Here is a 14,527-nt window from a genome sequence, read left to right on the forward strand (position 1 = left end):
GATTTTTTAAGTCACACCATCAAAATAAGGGCTACTCTCCCTAATATCAACATTCTAAGAACAAATGGGAAAAGACCAATCATCTAGTAGAAAATTGTGCCAAAGTCTGCATTAATAGTTCACACACACACACACAAAAATAAACGTCTCTAAACGTATGAAAAAAAAAAGCAACCTTATTCCTAATAAGATAAAGGTAATCAACAGGACTGAAATAACATTTTGTCACTTATAAGTTAGGCAAAGCCACAACAGTTTGATAATATACTGTTGTCACATCTTTGTGAAGATGTAATTGTTTCCATTTAAGGCTTGGATGATACAAGGTTGTACACCTCCTAGAGAGGGAAAATTGACATATGTATATGTATCACAATTACTAGTGGATTCATTCTGTAATCTCACTATTAAACTACTGGAAATTCATCCTGCAGCTATTCTCACAGTTTTACGACATGAACTTTATGTTTATCTGTGGTGATAACAAAAGGTACATACAATGTAAATACTTATAATTGTGAACTGCTTTAATAAACTCTGATAGAGCTGTATGGTGGAATACTATACAACATTTAAAAAGAACAAAGCTTTTTTTTTAATATACCATTATGGAAAGACCATAAAGACACATGAACTACAAATAGCAAAGTACAGAACAGTAATATAGTATATTAGCAGTTTAATAATGAAAAGAAAATGTGTGTATACATGCCTTATCCAAAATTTAAGCTGAACATAGAAACACACACATATACCACTGTACACTTGCAGAAGTATAGAAATTCAATGCATTAAACTTCTAAAACTTTTATCGTTGAATCTATGTTCCATTTTTGTGTTAACAAGTACTGAGTTCAAGATGACCTTGAGGTTTAGAAAATTCTGCAAAGACAGTTGATCCAACAAAATTAAACATGGAGAATGTATCTGAGCAAATATTTATGCATCTATTTTTAAGAAAAGATTTAATTTATTTATTATTTAACTTATTTATTTGAAAGGCAGTGTTACAGAGAAAGAGAGAGAGAGACAGAGAGATAGAGACCTGGAACTCTATCTGGGTCTCCCACATGGGTGCAGGGGCCCAAGTACTTGGGCCATCTTCTTCTGCTTTCCCAGGCACATTAGCAGGGATCTGGATTGAAAGTGGGGGAGCTGGGATTTGAATGCTTATGTGGGATACCGGTGCCACAGGCAGTGGCTTAACCCACTGTGACACAACGCCTGCCTCTATACTTCTTTACATATGTTGAAACCCTCCTAATGAACACCACTGCACTCACTTAACACCAAGTTTTAAGATTGACTTTCCTCACACAAAAAGTGAGGGAGGACTTAAAATGGGAGGTGGAATGAGGAGCTGGACATATCGTCTAAGGTAGCACTTGGTACCCAAACCTCAGACAAGTGCATAGGACTAGGATTCAGGAAAGAATTCCCCCTTTTTGGCTTTGCCTGTAAATGCTATTGAATCTTTCTGATTTTGGCTGTAACTGGTTATCTGATCTTGGGCATTTCATTTCACTGTTCAGGATCACATTTTTAAGAAAAGAATCTAAAAGATAATTGTGAAGATTCTCTCAAGAAATTAATGTTCTATTGTAAGATAATTGGTAGTATAATCACTGTATACAGGGCAGATGTTGGGCATCTCTATATTCTGATCAGTTGTAAATGATATAAGAAATGCCATAAAACCTTAACTTTATCTCAAATATCAATAATTCTAATGACAGCCTAACAGTAATAAGTACTTTTTTACATTAAAATAAAAGACATTTATTTAATATGCAAATCTACATGTGGCTTAGTATTAACATATATATTAAATTCTTCAGGCTGTTAAAGTCATGACTGTTAGGTGCTTTGATTTTGTGTCCGAGAGAGGCGTAAGTCTTAACTTCCAGGATTTGTTAAAGTGGGCATCAGAGAAATAATGACACATGGATTTGAATACATCCAGAGAAATCTCCAAAGGAAAATTAAGGGCAAGTTAGTGTGGGCATAGCCAGCAATGTTGAGGAGGCACTAAAGATGATTAAACATGTGGGGACCTGCTGTCATTTTGGAGTTTATAAAATATTAAGTGTGATCCAAGTGTGGTAGGAAATGAAGCTGGAGTTGTGAAGTAAGGGTAGATAATAAAGAGTCTGGTATTGCACTCTAAAGGGCTTGGATTTATTGTTTTAGCAATGAAAGTCATTGGAGATTTAAAAAAAGGTGGGAAATATGCATTTAGATCGATTACTTTGGGTGTTACTAGTGTGGACTTGGACAGTGTGAGACGAGGCAACTGGATTGAGTAGGAAACGTAGTAATAGTACATAGACAATGGATGATAATTACTTTAACAAAGATCAAATCAGAAATTGAAATTGCATATGAGGCTTTCTGACTGGTGTGAGCTTTTTTTTTAAATCTTGGGGATTAGAGGGATCCAATGACATCTTAGAAACAATAACACTTTCTGCCCTCCTTTCTGGCTCTACCACATGTAAACCACTTAGATATTCCTTTCTGTTTTTGTGATCTACCTCCATTTTTTTTTTCAGTTTGTCTATGCTATTTGTTATTTTTTTTAAAAATATTTTCTGCTAATTATTGGATAGAAAAATATGTTGAAGTTCCTATTTTAACAAGAATCTATATAGCCTAGAAACTAGAATATTAAAAAGTTATTTGTCTAGACCTCTATGAATCACACAATTAAAATGTGTTGAAAATATTTTCCTAAGTAGAAGCTGATTCTTTAGTTTGATTTCAGGGGCAAGCAACTTCCCTACATAAGTATAAGTACAAAAACAGCTGAAACATTTGAAGCTATTACCATCAGTTCTAGTTCATGATACATGGTCATTATAATATCTCCTTTCAAGGGAGTTCTTGAGTTAGACTTTGAGTCTGAACTTTAGCCAGAGTTTTTTGTTTGTTTGTTTGTTTTACACTTGGTTCCAGAAAAAGTATTTCTGAATCTTCTTTCTTTGTGCTCATTCCAGCTACTTGTAAAGAGTCATGGTGTTTCTGGGTTGAAAATTTCCTTCCCAAAATCGATGCTTTCCTAAGTTAGAGAAAGAAAAACAATATTTGAACATTAGACACTTTGCTTCCTGTTTCCCACCCTCTCTCCCCATCTGTGCAATGCTGTACTGTTTGCTTGATTGATGTTATAAAAAAACAACACATGATTAAAGATCTTTCTCTGTTGCTTACCCTTTGATATTTTAGCTAAGAGCAATTGAGTCCATCAGCAAGGCTGGCCTTGGTACATGAAGGTGGCTTGTTTGCCCACTGAGGTCTCTAATGCACTGGCACCACTAGAGCTAAACATGTGCTTTGAATATCAAGCATGGTTTTCTCTGAATAATAACTACACCCTCATTTAAAAATTAAATTGTTAAGCTTACCAGTTAAAAAATAGAATCCAAGAAAATTGCATTCTATAAACAACACATTTGCCTTGGTTATTTCAGGATTTGTTCTACCTTGGGGTCACTGTGGATATCATTGCTTACACTGTAGTTAGATGAGCCATGGGAGACAGCCCTGATTCTCTATGTAAACTATGACAAACAAGGATTGTTCTTTAGGTCCTTTCTGGTTGGTATGCCATTTATAATTGAAGTGAAAGTAAGCAAAAGCTGCAACTCAACGTGGTTAAACAAGGGCTTTTCTTTTAGTTGGAAATCTGGAATGTGGGAAGGCTTCAGATGTGGAGTGATTGGTACTTAAATTGTGTCATTTCAAGCATCCAGGCTCCTCTGCTTTCTCTGTTTTGTCATCCTTAGGGTTGACTTCATATTGGGGTGATATCCCCTCCTTATATCTGGAAGCTTCCTTGTGGAGGAGAGTGTCTCCTCTTTCCCGGAAGACCCATGGTCCCCTCTTCACGAACACCAGTGGCCCCAGTAGGTTTGAGACTGCCCATTTCTTTCTTTTTTTTTTAAATATTTATTTATTTATTTGAAAGTCAGAGTTACACAGAGAGAGGAGAGGGAGAGGGAGAGGGGGAGAGAGAGAGAGAGAGAGTGAGTCTTCCACCCGCTGGTTCATTCCCCAATTGGCCGCAACGGCCGGAGCTGAGCTGATACGAAGCCAGGAGCCAGGAACTTCTTCCGGGTCTCCCACGTGGGTGCAGGGGCCCAAGGACTTGGGCCATCCTCCACTGCCTTCCCAGGCCATAGCAGAGAGCTGGATGGGAAGTGGAGCAGCCAGGACTCGTACCAGCGCCCATATGGGATGCTGGCGCTTCAGGACAGGGCATTAAGCTGCTGCACCACAGTACTGGCCCCAGAGACTGCCCATTTCTAAGTGAGAATAATGAGTACTGGGGAGTCACCTGTTGTTTATTGCACTCACACACACACACACACACACACGTAGATATTCTGGTTTCATAATTTGCCCTGATTATCTTTGGCTTGAAGTATTGCTAGGATTCCCCCCTGAATTGATCCCACTTCTGCCATTGGACACAATGACATTTGTACATTCTGAATAAAATCAAACCCGTATGTTTCGGGATTGAAATAGGTGATCTCAGCAGAGAGCAGCTTGGACTTTGAGATCTAGCTGCCCCTCTTTACGTGGTGATTGAGTATGATTTTATTAAATGAGCCAGCAAGTCCTTTCTAAGTATAGGAATGCATGGAGACTAGTGTGTGTGTGTGTGTGTGTGTTTGCACGCACGCACGCATGCCCGTGTGTGTGTGTACGTGCATATGCACATGGAAAGAATTGAGGGAGAGACAGAGGTCACTGGCATCCTGTAATTTGCCATTTGTCACACTGACATTGAAAGGTATATTTTGGGTGTCACATGGTCTCATTTTATAATTCAGAAAAATATCAGGGTATATTAGAGACATAAGAAGTATAGTTCCAAAGCCTTTTTACCACAATAAATACCCCAGAACAAAATTGATTACATATAACATTTTTCCGCCAGATAGAAATCTGAGATTCATTCATGACCTTAAAACACTGCATTTGTTTTCTACAAATAAACATGCGATACTTTAGCCCAAAAAGAGTCCTGTAAGAAAGAAAGCATACACATTTCAAATGACTCATTGGAAAAATCATATAAAAATATTACAAAATAATTTTAGTCCTTAAAAAACTTTAATATGTGACTATGAGAACACTTCAAAAATTTCAAGGAAAACTGAATGAAAAGATAAGTTTGGTTTTTTTGTGAATAAAATTTAAATCCATCTACAGTGGCTTCATAATATACATTTTCCATGAATCTTTTAAAACCCCCCCACAGATAAAATTAGACTTCTGTTAGTCTTATTTGAACAGATGCTATCATTCAAATAAAAAGATAATTTTTGGTCAGTAATTGCTTTTAGAAACACTAAAACACTGGTAAAGCAATGACACTAATTGTCACAAGCCATTCACATACTTCAAATCTTAAAATGAATGTGTGCTAACTTATTTATTTGACTCATTGAAAATAAACTTCACCATTTCCATTTCACCTTTTTTTTTTTTTTTTAACAGGCAGAGTGGACAGTGAGAGAGAGAGAGACAGAGAGAAAGGTCTTCCTTTGCCATTGGTTCACCTTCCAATGGCTGCCGCGGCTGGCACACTGCGCTGATCCGAAGGCAGGAGCCAGGTGCCTCTCCTGGTCTCCCATGGGGTGCAGGGCCCAAGCACTTGGGCCATCCTCCACTGCACTCCTGGGCCATAGCAGAGAGCTGACCTGGAAGAGGGGCAACTAGGACAGAATCCGGTGCCCCGACCGGGACTAGAACCCAGTGTGCCGGCGCCGCTAGGTGGAGGATTAGCCTATTGAGCCTTTTCACCTTTTTATGAAATCCTCTAGAACATGGCTCTCCTAGTAGTTATTATAAGAAAAAATTAAGAGAATTCAGAGAAACAAGCAGAAGCTTAAGAGATATATAGCATAATGAAGAAACATACTTAAAATAATTCTGGCAGGGGGCCGGTGCCGTGGCTCACTTGGTTAATCCTCTGCCTGCGGCACTGACATCCCATATGGGCGCCGGTTCTAGTCCCGGTTGCTCCTCTTCCAGTCCAGCTCTCTGCTGTGGCCCAGGAAGGCAGTGGAGGATGGCCCAAGTGCTTGGGCCCCTGCACCGCATGGGAGACCAGGAAGAAGCACCTGGCTCCTGGCTTCAGATCGGAGCAGCTCCGGCCGTGGCGGCCATTTGGGGAGTGAACCAACGGAAGGAAGACCTTTCTCTCTCTCTCTCTCACTGTCTATAACTCTACCTGTCAATAGATAAAAAAAAAAAAAAATTCTGGCAATTATGATTAAAAACAAATTTTTAATAGAGTTATATAGATTACAAATTTTACTCATTAAATTAAAAAGTATTCATATTTTCATAGTCATGCCAGGGACTATTGATCCAAAGATAAAATGGATAAGGTCCCTTTTCTTGTAGAGGTAAAATTCTACTGGGGGAGAGATTCAGATGGTAAAATTGTTTGTAAGTGGCCAAGTTAATTTCATGTTGGGATGAATGCACTGAAGCTGAGAACAACCCTCACATGATAGCCGGCAAGGAAATCAGAGCCCCTGCAACCATGAGCCTTGAAGTTCATTCTCCCCTCACCCCAGGCCTTACAGGTGTGAGCCCAGGTCAGCTGATACCTTGACTTTGGCCTTGTAAGACCTAAGCAGAGAACTTGTTTCAGGCACACTGGGTCCAGATTTGCAGCATGGATGAACTCTGAGACTTTAGATAGATATTTCATTTAGCTGCTGAGTTTGTGTAGTTTGTTGTGGTGGTGCAGACTCACATTCAGCGCCTCCCGGGTCAGCCTGCTGTAGGTAGGGACTTCTGCCTTGGTCTTTACCTCCTAAAATATTCTAATCATATCTGAGTTATCCACAGGTTTGCTCTCCAGGTAGCTTCAGTCAAAGTTTTGATTGGTGTCACTTCACAAAAATATTCTGTAATAAGCCAAACACTTGAAAAGATAGCCATCTATCTCCTTGCAAAATGAGCTAGCACATAGCACCAGCTAGCATAGTGCGTCTCTTGTTGTTACCTGATAATATAGTACAGATGCAGGGATAATTGATCACCCAGGAAAATGTCAAGTCCTCCAAAAGACCAAGATTTTATGAAGATGAAGAAAATGACACTGGAGACTTCACAAATGATAATCTTGCAGAATCAGATCATTTAATAATGAAGGAAGAAGCAATCAGCGTGGATGGGTATAGGATAGTAGAGTCGTTCTAAAGACCTTTAAAGACCTTTTTTTTTTTTTTTGATACTAATGATGAAACATGTGTAGTTAAGCAGCACTCCTGCAATGTGTGTGGTTCCTCTGACTAGTATACCAGTATCTTTTAAATTAAAATTTTCATTTGTGCCCCATCTAATTATCATATCTTCTCTGGGAAGACAGGATTCTGTCTGTCAAGCCCAATTCTCACTCCAAAATGCCTCTACAAGTAACTTCCACCACTTACAGAAGGAGACAGAGTGCTGCTGTGGAACTGGACCTTCTTACAGCACTGATGGCTCCACCTGGCAATGACCTTGCCACGTTAGACACTGCTTAGATTCCCCTGACTCCCTGGCAGTACAGCACCTATTGCTGGGAGAATTGCACAGAGACCGTTCCCAGCAGCCCCGGGCAGCAGAGCTCTGCTTCATTCCAGCTTCTCTCCTCTTCCTAACTATCCATAGGTGACCAAGGTCCTAGAATGTCTTACACAACAGCTAAAAACTAAGTGGCTATCGATTTGGAAACATTTTAATTTTGATTTTTTCAGGCCTAAATTCCCTGGTAGATCATTTTTGCTTCAATGTATTTACAATGTTTTCAAAAGGTGCGAAATGTTCTTGCTGTGGAAGAGACAGAGTTGTGTGTACAACTTATCCTCCATGGAATACAGCAACCTCACCTGCAATGTTAGCTGGACACGTGGTCGCCAGAACACAGACACCTCACCTCGTTTGCAGCCTGGTGTAACAGTGGGACTCACTTGTGGCCACTGGGAAACAGGATCTGTTCAGTTTGGAGGAAGTGTCCTCAGGCCGCAGCACCCTTCTGTCTCCTGTTTCCTCTTTCTCATTGACCAGCATGTGGGCATAATGACTGGAACTGGATCAGCCTCCCTGGACCGCAAGATAGGAGCCGTAGGACAGAAGGAGCTTAGAGCTCCTGATGGTGCCGGAACTGCTAAAATAGCCTTGGGTTTTCTGCTATAATTTCTATTATATTTTATATATAATATTATTATATAAAATAATATTTACATTATTATATTTTATTTATTATATATTATTATTTCTATTATATATAATTGTAATTTCTATTATAATTTCCATCTTTTGGATGGAATTGTGGGTTTTCTGTAACTGGTAGTTCAATCTAATCCTAAGTAATATGCTCTGTATTGTTAATTTGCTTAAGGGTTAAATGACCCTGGATTGAATAACTTGTTTTGACAGGCAGAGTGGATAGTGAGAGAGAGACAGAGAGAAAGGTCTTCCTTTTTGCTGTTGGTTCACCCTCCAATGGCCGCCGCGGCTGGCGCATCGCACTGATCCGAAGCCAGGAGCCAGGTGCTTCTCCTGGTCTCCCATGGGGTGCAGGGCCCAAGTACTTGGGCCATCCTCCACTGCACTCCCTGGCCACAGCAGAGTGGAAGAGGGGCAACAGGGACAGAATCCGGCGCCCCGACCGGGACTAGAACCTGGTGTGCTGGCACCGCAAGGCAGAGGATTAGCCTAGTGAGCCGCGGCGCCGGCTACAAATAAGATGTAATAAATATATGTTTTAAAAGGATCCTCCCCACCTACAGAATCCTTTCATTCTGATACACTGTTTTCTAATAGCATCATTGTTGTTTTACTCAAGTGTATTTATTCCTTGGATTTAAGATTGTTTAGAAGCTTATATTCCTTTTTTTTTTTTTTTTCCATTGCGCTGCATTTATTGTTAGAATCCGCAGTCAACAGTGAGCGATGGGCTGTTCTCCGCACATGCACCAGGAAGACCGGAACAGAACTGCAGCATTGCTTCTGCACTAAGAGGTTATGCTGGGACGCTACTCCCAGCACCAGGCAGACTCAGAGGACGTCGACAGCGGCGTTCAGCACTGTGGGAGACACCCTCCCTCTGCTTCAGGATCTCCTCAACAGCCAGCGCTGGGCCAGCACACGTGAAGGCAAGGAGCAGGGCCTAAAACCCCAGCACCTGAGCGTGCTCCTAAAGGCTCCGAAGTCTCACCAGACAGCCGCAGACTGGGGATCCCCGAATTGAACCTTTACAGCTTTGTCTATCGGAGCCGCTCAGATGGGAGCCCGATGCAGCGACGGCGACTGGAGGAGACGGGTGTCGCTCTCACAAAACAGCAGCACGTGGCACGGCCGGCGCTCCGGGACCCCACAACCCGGGCCCGTCTCCCTCCGCGCTGCCTGTCTGGGCTTTGTTTTCTCTTTTCTTTTCGCTCTTCATCCTTCTCCAGTCTACTTTGTCTTGCCCACACAAAACCGGCTCCCCAAGCTCATATTCTAGCTTGACAACTAGGATGGTTATTGTGCACTCTTTACAGCTGATTTAGAGCCCCTAACTCTACTTTCTTTTCCATTTACCTACAGAGCCTTACCTTCCTTATGTTCCCCTTCCCAAGCTTTCCCTTCCTCCATTCCTCCCTCCCTCCCTTCCTTCCGCTTTTCTCCTCCTCTACTTCCTCCTCCTTTATCATATGCTGAAGGAACTTTTTCTGGATCAATTTTAGGAGCATCTTTTTAAATAAAATAAAGGAAAATAAAGCAGCATGTGAGTCAGTACCTGTGAGAATCGCCTTTGAGCCCCTCATATGGTGCTGAGAGACCCAGCTCTGCACTGGGTGGATCCTGGCCCCATGTGTACAAAGCCCAGACGGTTCTTTCCTTGTTCTGAACAATGCAGTCTGGAGAACCTCAGCGACTCCCCTTGTACGGGTATGGATGCTTTCTTCCCTGCACGTTCTTTGGTTCTTTGGTTTAGCTGTGCACCTCGTATAAGGATGTCTGCCATCTGTGCATCTGGATGCCTCAAAGGAACATTCATCTGTTGTTCAGGAAGGACAGATGGGCAGAGGGGAGTAGCCTCAGAGAATGGAAATTCTGCTTTGTTCTGCTTCCTCATCTTGCAACTGCCAAGGCCTCAGGAGGGGATGGTGGTGTGCTCCTTGTCTGAGAGTGCTGGGGAATTCCTGAGCAGTATGACTGTTATTTCTGGTGGGGACAGTACTTGTGCCATGTGTCTTTGTGTGTAAGGTTGTGTGAAAAACACCAGTGACTACCATAGGAAACGTTTTCAACAGTGACTTTGTGGAAATCAAAAAGTTTTCTACATTTAGATGTTTGCTTCTGATGTCCACTCACTGTAAAAAAAAAAAAAAAGCAAAACAAAAACAAAGTGAAGACATAACATTAAACCATAATTTGAAGAGAAAATTTCTGTGGAGAAGCTAAAATTGTGAGGCACTGTCTTGTGACTTTCTGGTTATCTCCCTCGATCCCAGAAAAAAATTTAGAATTCCTTGTGCAGAATTCCTTGTGTCTTGTTTGTGGTGTAGCTTTCCCAGGCTCACTTATCTTTGCCAGATTTTTCAGCTCAGGTGAGATAGTGAAATGCTGAAAGGCTTGGCTGCCAGAGAGGAGGAGGAAGACTTACAACAGAGCGAGGAAGTTGCTCAGTGGAAATAAAACATGGCTGTCACAAAGAATAGAAATTCAGATTGACCTGTGTGCTACCGTGTTCCTAACTTCACTCCTGGTTTCCAGTAGAGGGAGTGGGAGAAGTAAGACAAGAACAGTGGTTTTGCTTAGCCTTCCGTTCCTGAGATTCTCCCTGCTGCAGGACTCCTCAGGTAAAATCACCCCCATGTGTCCCTCCACAGGTTTGTTCAACCCCACTTTCTATTGCTTTTCTGTAGGGAGCAAGCTGTGGAATGATGGTGGTTGGGGAAGACAATGGTTACATCTGTTAGCTTTTCCTACTTCAAAGCAGAGAGGAGCTTCTAGGGAAGGAGAGGGTTTATTTGGGCATGCAGCTTGGGGGGTCACAGTGGAAGCTTGGGTGGTCCCATTAGTCTGGGATCTGGTGGAAGCTGGCCATGGCTGGCAGTGGTGGAGCATGTGTGGAGGTTCACATGGGGAATCAAGAGCAAAGAGACCCAGGAAGCACACCTGGCTTGTAAATCTGACCTATTTGCAAGAACTACCTTCTGAGGGCAAGCCCCAGTGACCTAAGCATCTCCCACCAGGCCCACCTACCAGTGGCCATAATTGGATCAAGTATTCACCCTTAGTGCATCAGCTATTAACAAAAGATGTTGTGGTTTAAACATTTGTGTGAGTTTGGGGAGGCAGATCCTGCTCAGTCTGACAAGGTAGTTCCTTTTTTCCACTTTTCTTCAATGTCGCACTTCCTATGGCCAGTGCTGTCTGTGGAACCTATGGACCTTGTTCTCTGGAAGAGAAATAATGCTAAATTATCTTGGGGGCAGATTTAAAAGTGTCCTTCATTTTGCTTAGATGATGAGCATATTATTTTATCTCTGTGCTTTCTCCAAGGGACTGAAGCTAAATAAGGATTTTTAGACATAATGAATCTTAGCCCCATATGGCAAGTTACAAGTAGAAATGGTCTTCTAGGAGTAGAATAAGCAGGCACTAGAAGTACTCCAAGTTTGAAGGTTTCCATGCTTTGTCTTTTCTGTTTTGAAGGAGACTTGATAGTTCTGTGACTTCAGGGGGACTGATCTGATGTGACTTTGGTGCTGACCATGGTGGCAGGAGTAGGCTAGGGTCACACACCATCTGGGAGAGTTTTCTGAACAATGCATTTATTTAATTAATGCCCATCTTCTCTCATTGTTAACTTCAATCCCCAGCACTGTCCTGGCACATAGTGGGTGTGATATTAGTTTTTTTGGAAAGGAATAAATGTTTATAACAGCAAACTAGGGGAGATGCCTTGAACTCTGTATGACAACTGCTTGTAAAACAGACTCAGACAGCCATGTTGAAACAGATGACAGCCCTAAGCTACAGGTAGTTGTACTTTGTCATAAAATATTTTTTCTGCATCAGTTTAGGTGTAAGTTAGATTTTTTTCTATAAGAAATGATCAACCAAGGACTATCACAATAATAATATTTAGAAAAGAAAGACATACTAGAGATATGGGTGGACTTCTTTTAATTTTAGGTGGTAAGAATTACCAAACATCTGGTAAGATACATCACTGTAAAAATATTCTTTAAAACAAAAATCGGGGCCGGCGCTGTGGTGTAATGGATAAAGCCGCCACCTACAGTGCCAGCATTCCATATGGGCACTAGTTTGAGTTCCAGCTGCTCCACTTCCCATCCAGCTCTCTGCTGTGGCCTGGGAAAGCAGTAGAAGATGGCCCAAGTCCTTGGGCCCCTGCACCCGTGTGGGAGACCTGGAAGAAGCTCCTGGCTCCTGGCTTCGGATTGGCCCAGCTCTGACCATTGCGGCCAACTGGGGAGTGAACTGGCTAATGGAAGACCTCTCTCTCTCTCTCTCTCTCTCTGCCTCTCCTTCTTTCTCTGTGTAACTCTGACTTTCAAATAAAATAAATAAATCATAAAAAATCTTTGTTTGCTATGATTCTATTTACTTTTAGGCTACTAGTCCTGGTTATGGGCACCATAAAGAGCACTACAGGTTTGTGGAATTTATAATCACTAAATGTTATCATGAGATGGTAGCTGCCCTACACCTCAGGCATACTAGTCTTTCTTTAAGCAGATAAAGAGGTTCTAGGAGAGGGAAAACATTCTTTCCCTTTCCCATTGCTTAGTTCATACCTGAGGACACTAGAACGAAAGACAGAATAAGAGATTCATTTCTAAAAGCTTTATGTGATACAGGATCCTTCAGAAATGAAGACCCAAAGAAGCAAGGAAATAGGTATTTTTTGTGCTGGGTTTGATGAAGAGTGGGGCGGGCAGTCTCGGAGAAGTGTGATGGATAATGGGGTGTGATCTAACAGTGATAGACTGGGTGGGGGTCTTGGTCAGGCCTGCTTGTTCATGCCATCTCTCTGCGTCTGCCCCTCTGAGAAGGGATGCTCCCTTCCTGTGGCTGTCGGGAGGTCACCTCTGGAACAGGAGTCTTCCATGTGAGCAGCAGTCAGACAGTGACCTTCCCAGGTCTGAGGGCCTGCTTCAAGGGAACAGGACAAGGGGACGGGGAGGGGACCTGCCTGTTTCTATTTTCCCAAGTGCCAAGGTTGCATGTTTTGGAGGTAGTGTATCCCAAACCCATCAAAAAAATAAAATAAAAGAAAGAAACGGAGCATCCGCCTTTCCTGCCAGGTTCATCTGAAAGCAGCACCAAGTGATTATGATGACCTAAAAATAGCGGCTGTATCTGAAAAATTGAAACTGCTTTGAGCAGCATCTCATCTCCTTCCTGTTGCTCACGGCTTGGCTGATTGGAGAATATTTTTTGCCTATGATATCAAAACCTGGTACTAAAACCTCCTAAGATTGTCAACAATTAATATGCTGTTTATCTTCCCCAAGCAAGAAACTTTCCCCACTTTTAATCTTTTTCACCACTCTAACTCTCAGATCTTATAAATTAACATTCAGGGACTCCTATGTAAAACTTAAAAAAAAAAAAACAAAAAACAAAACCGTTGCCCTGTGCAGTGATTTCCTGATGGAGTGCGATTCAATGCCAATCGATACTGGAATACTGGGGCCAGAGCAAGACACAGGCTTCCTCCTCTAGAGTGATAGGCAACCAGAGAGAATTGGGCATGAAAAAGGGGAGCCCAGAATGTCTGCAGAGACGCTTCCTTTTACGGTGAGTGCTGCTTCCTCTCCTGAGCTGTAATTTTATCCACTTAGGCTAAACCTAATAAGGCCTTGACGGAAGGGGGAAGATGAAATTATGTCAGGATCTCTGTCGGGTCACACTGCTCAGGGGAAGCTTTCTGGCTGGGAAAGTAGACACACGTCCTCCCGTCCCCCCGTGGTCCCGAGTGCTGATGACAAGTCCAGATCAGAGCAGGGGGAGTGGCAAGTTGGGGTTTCTAACAGCTGCTGCTTCTCCTTCTTTAAAGCAAGTGGAATATATTAAGTATTTTTAGATGTATTTTTGTATATTTGATAGAAAGTGTTACAGAGAGTTAGGGAGAGACAGAGAAAGAGAGATCTTCCATCTTCTGGTTCACTTCCCAAATAGCTGCAACAACTGGGGGGTTGGCCAGGTTGAAGCCCAGAGTCTGGAGTTCCATCTGGGTCTCCCACGTGGATGGCAGGGACCCAAGCACGTGGGCTATCTTGTGCTGCCTTCCCAGATGCATTAGTAGGGAGTTGGAGCTGAGTGGAACAGTGGGACTTGAACTGATGCCCACATGGGATGCCATCATCGCGAGCAGTAGCTCAGCTAGCTGTGCCACAATGCAGCCCCCCAAATTATGCCTTAACTCAATAGTTTGATAGGAATAAGAAGTTCTCAGATTCTATTGAACATTAGGATGTTTATAGGTAATAAT

The 14,527-nt window shown here is 42.2% G+C and overlaps 1 long non-coding RNA gene across 3 annotated transcripts in view; it reads left to right on the forward strand.

The window, feature by feature from the left end:
- LOC127492783 (uncharacterized) overlaps window positions 1–14,527 on the forward strand; it is a 576,898-nt gene that overhangs the window by 234,512 nt on the left and 327,859 nt on the right. For 2 of the 3 annotated variants that reach the window (XR_011381940.1, XR_011381939.1), the window contains one exon: window positions 8,943–9,778. The exons of the other annotated variant lie outside the window; for it this stretch is intronic. This is a non-coding gene — a long non-coding RNA (uncharacterized lncRNA). Of the gene's footprint in view, window positions 1–8,942; window positions 9,779–14,527 lie in introns of those variants that run through there. 3 annotated transcript variants of the gene reach the window in all.

This window comes from Oryctolagus cuniculus, chromosome 14 (assembly GCF_964237555.1).
Source record: "Oryctolagus cuniculus chromosome 14, mOryCun1.1, whole genome shotgun sequence".
In the NCBI taxonomy this organism is placed as follows: domain Eukaryota; kingdom Metazoa; phylum Chordata; class Mammalia; order Lagomorpha; family Leporidae; genus Oryctolagus; species Oryctolagus cuniculus.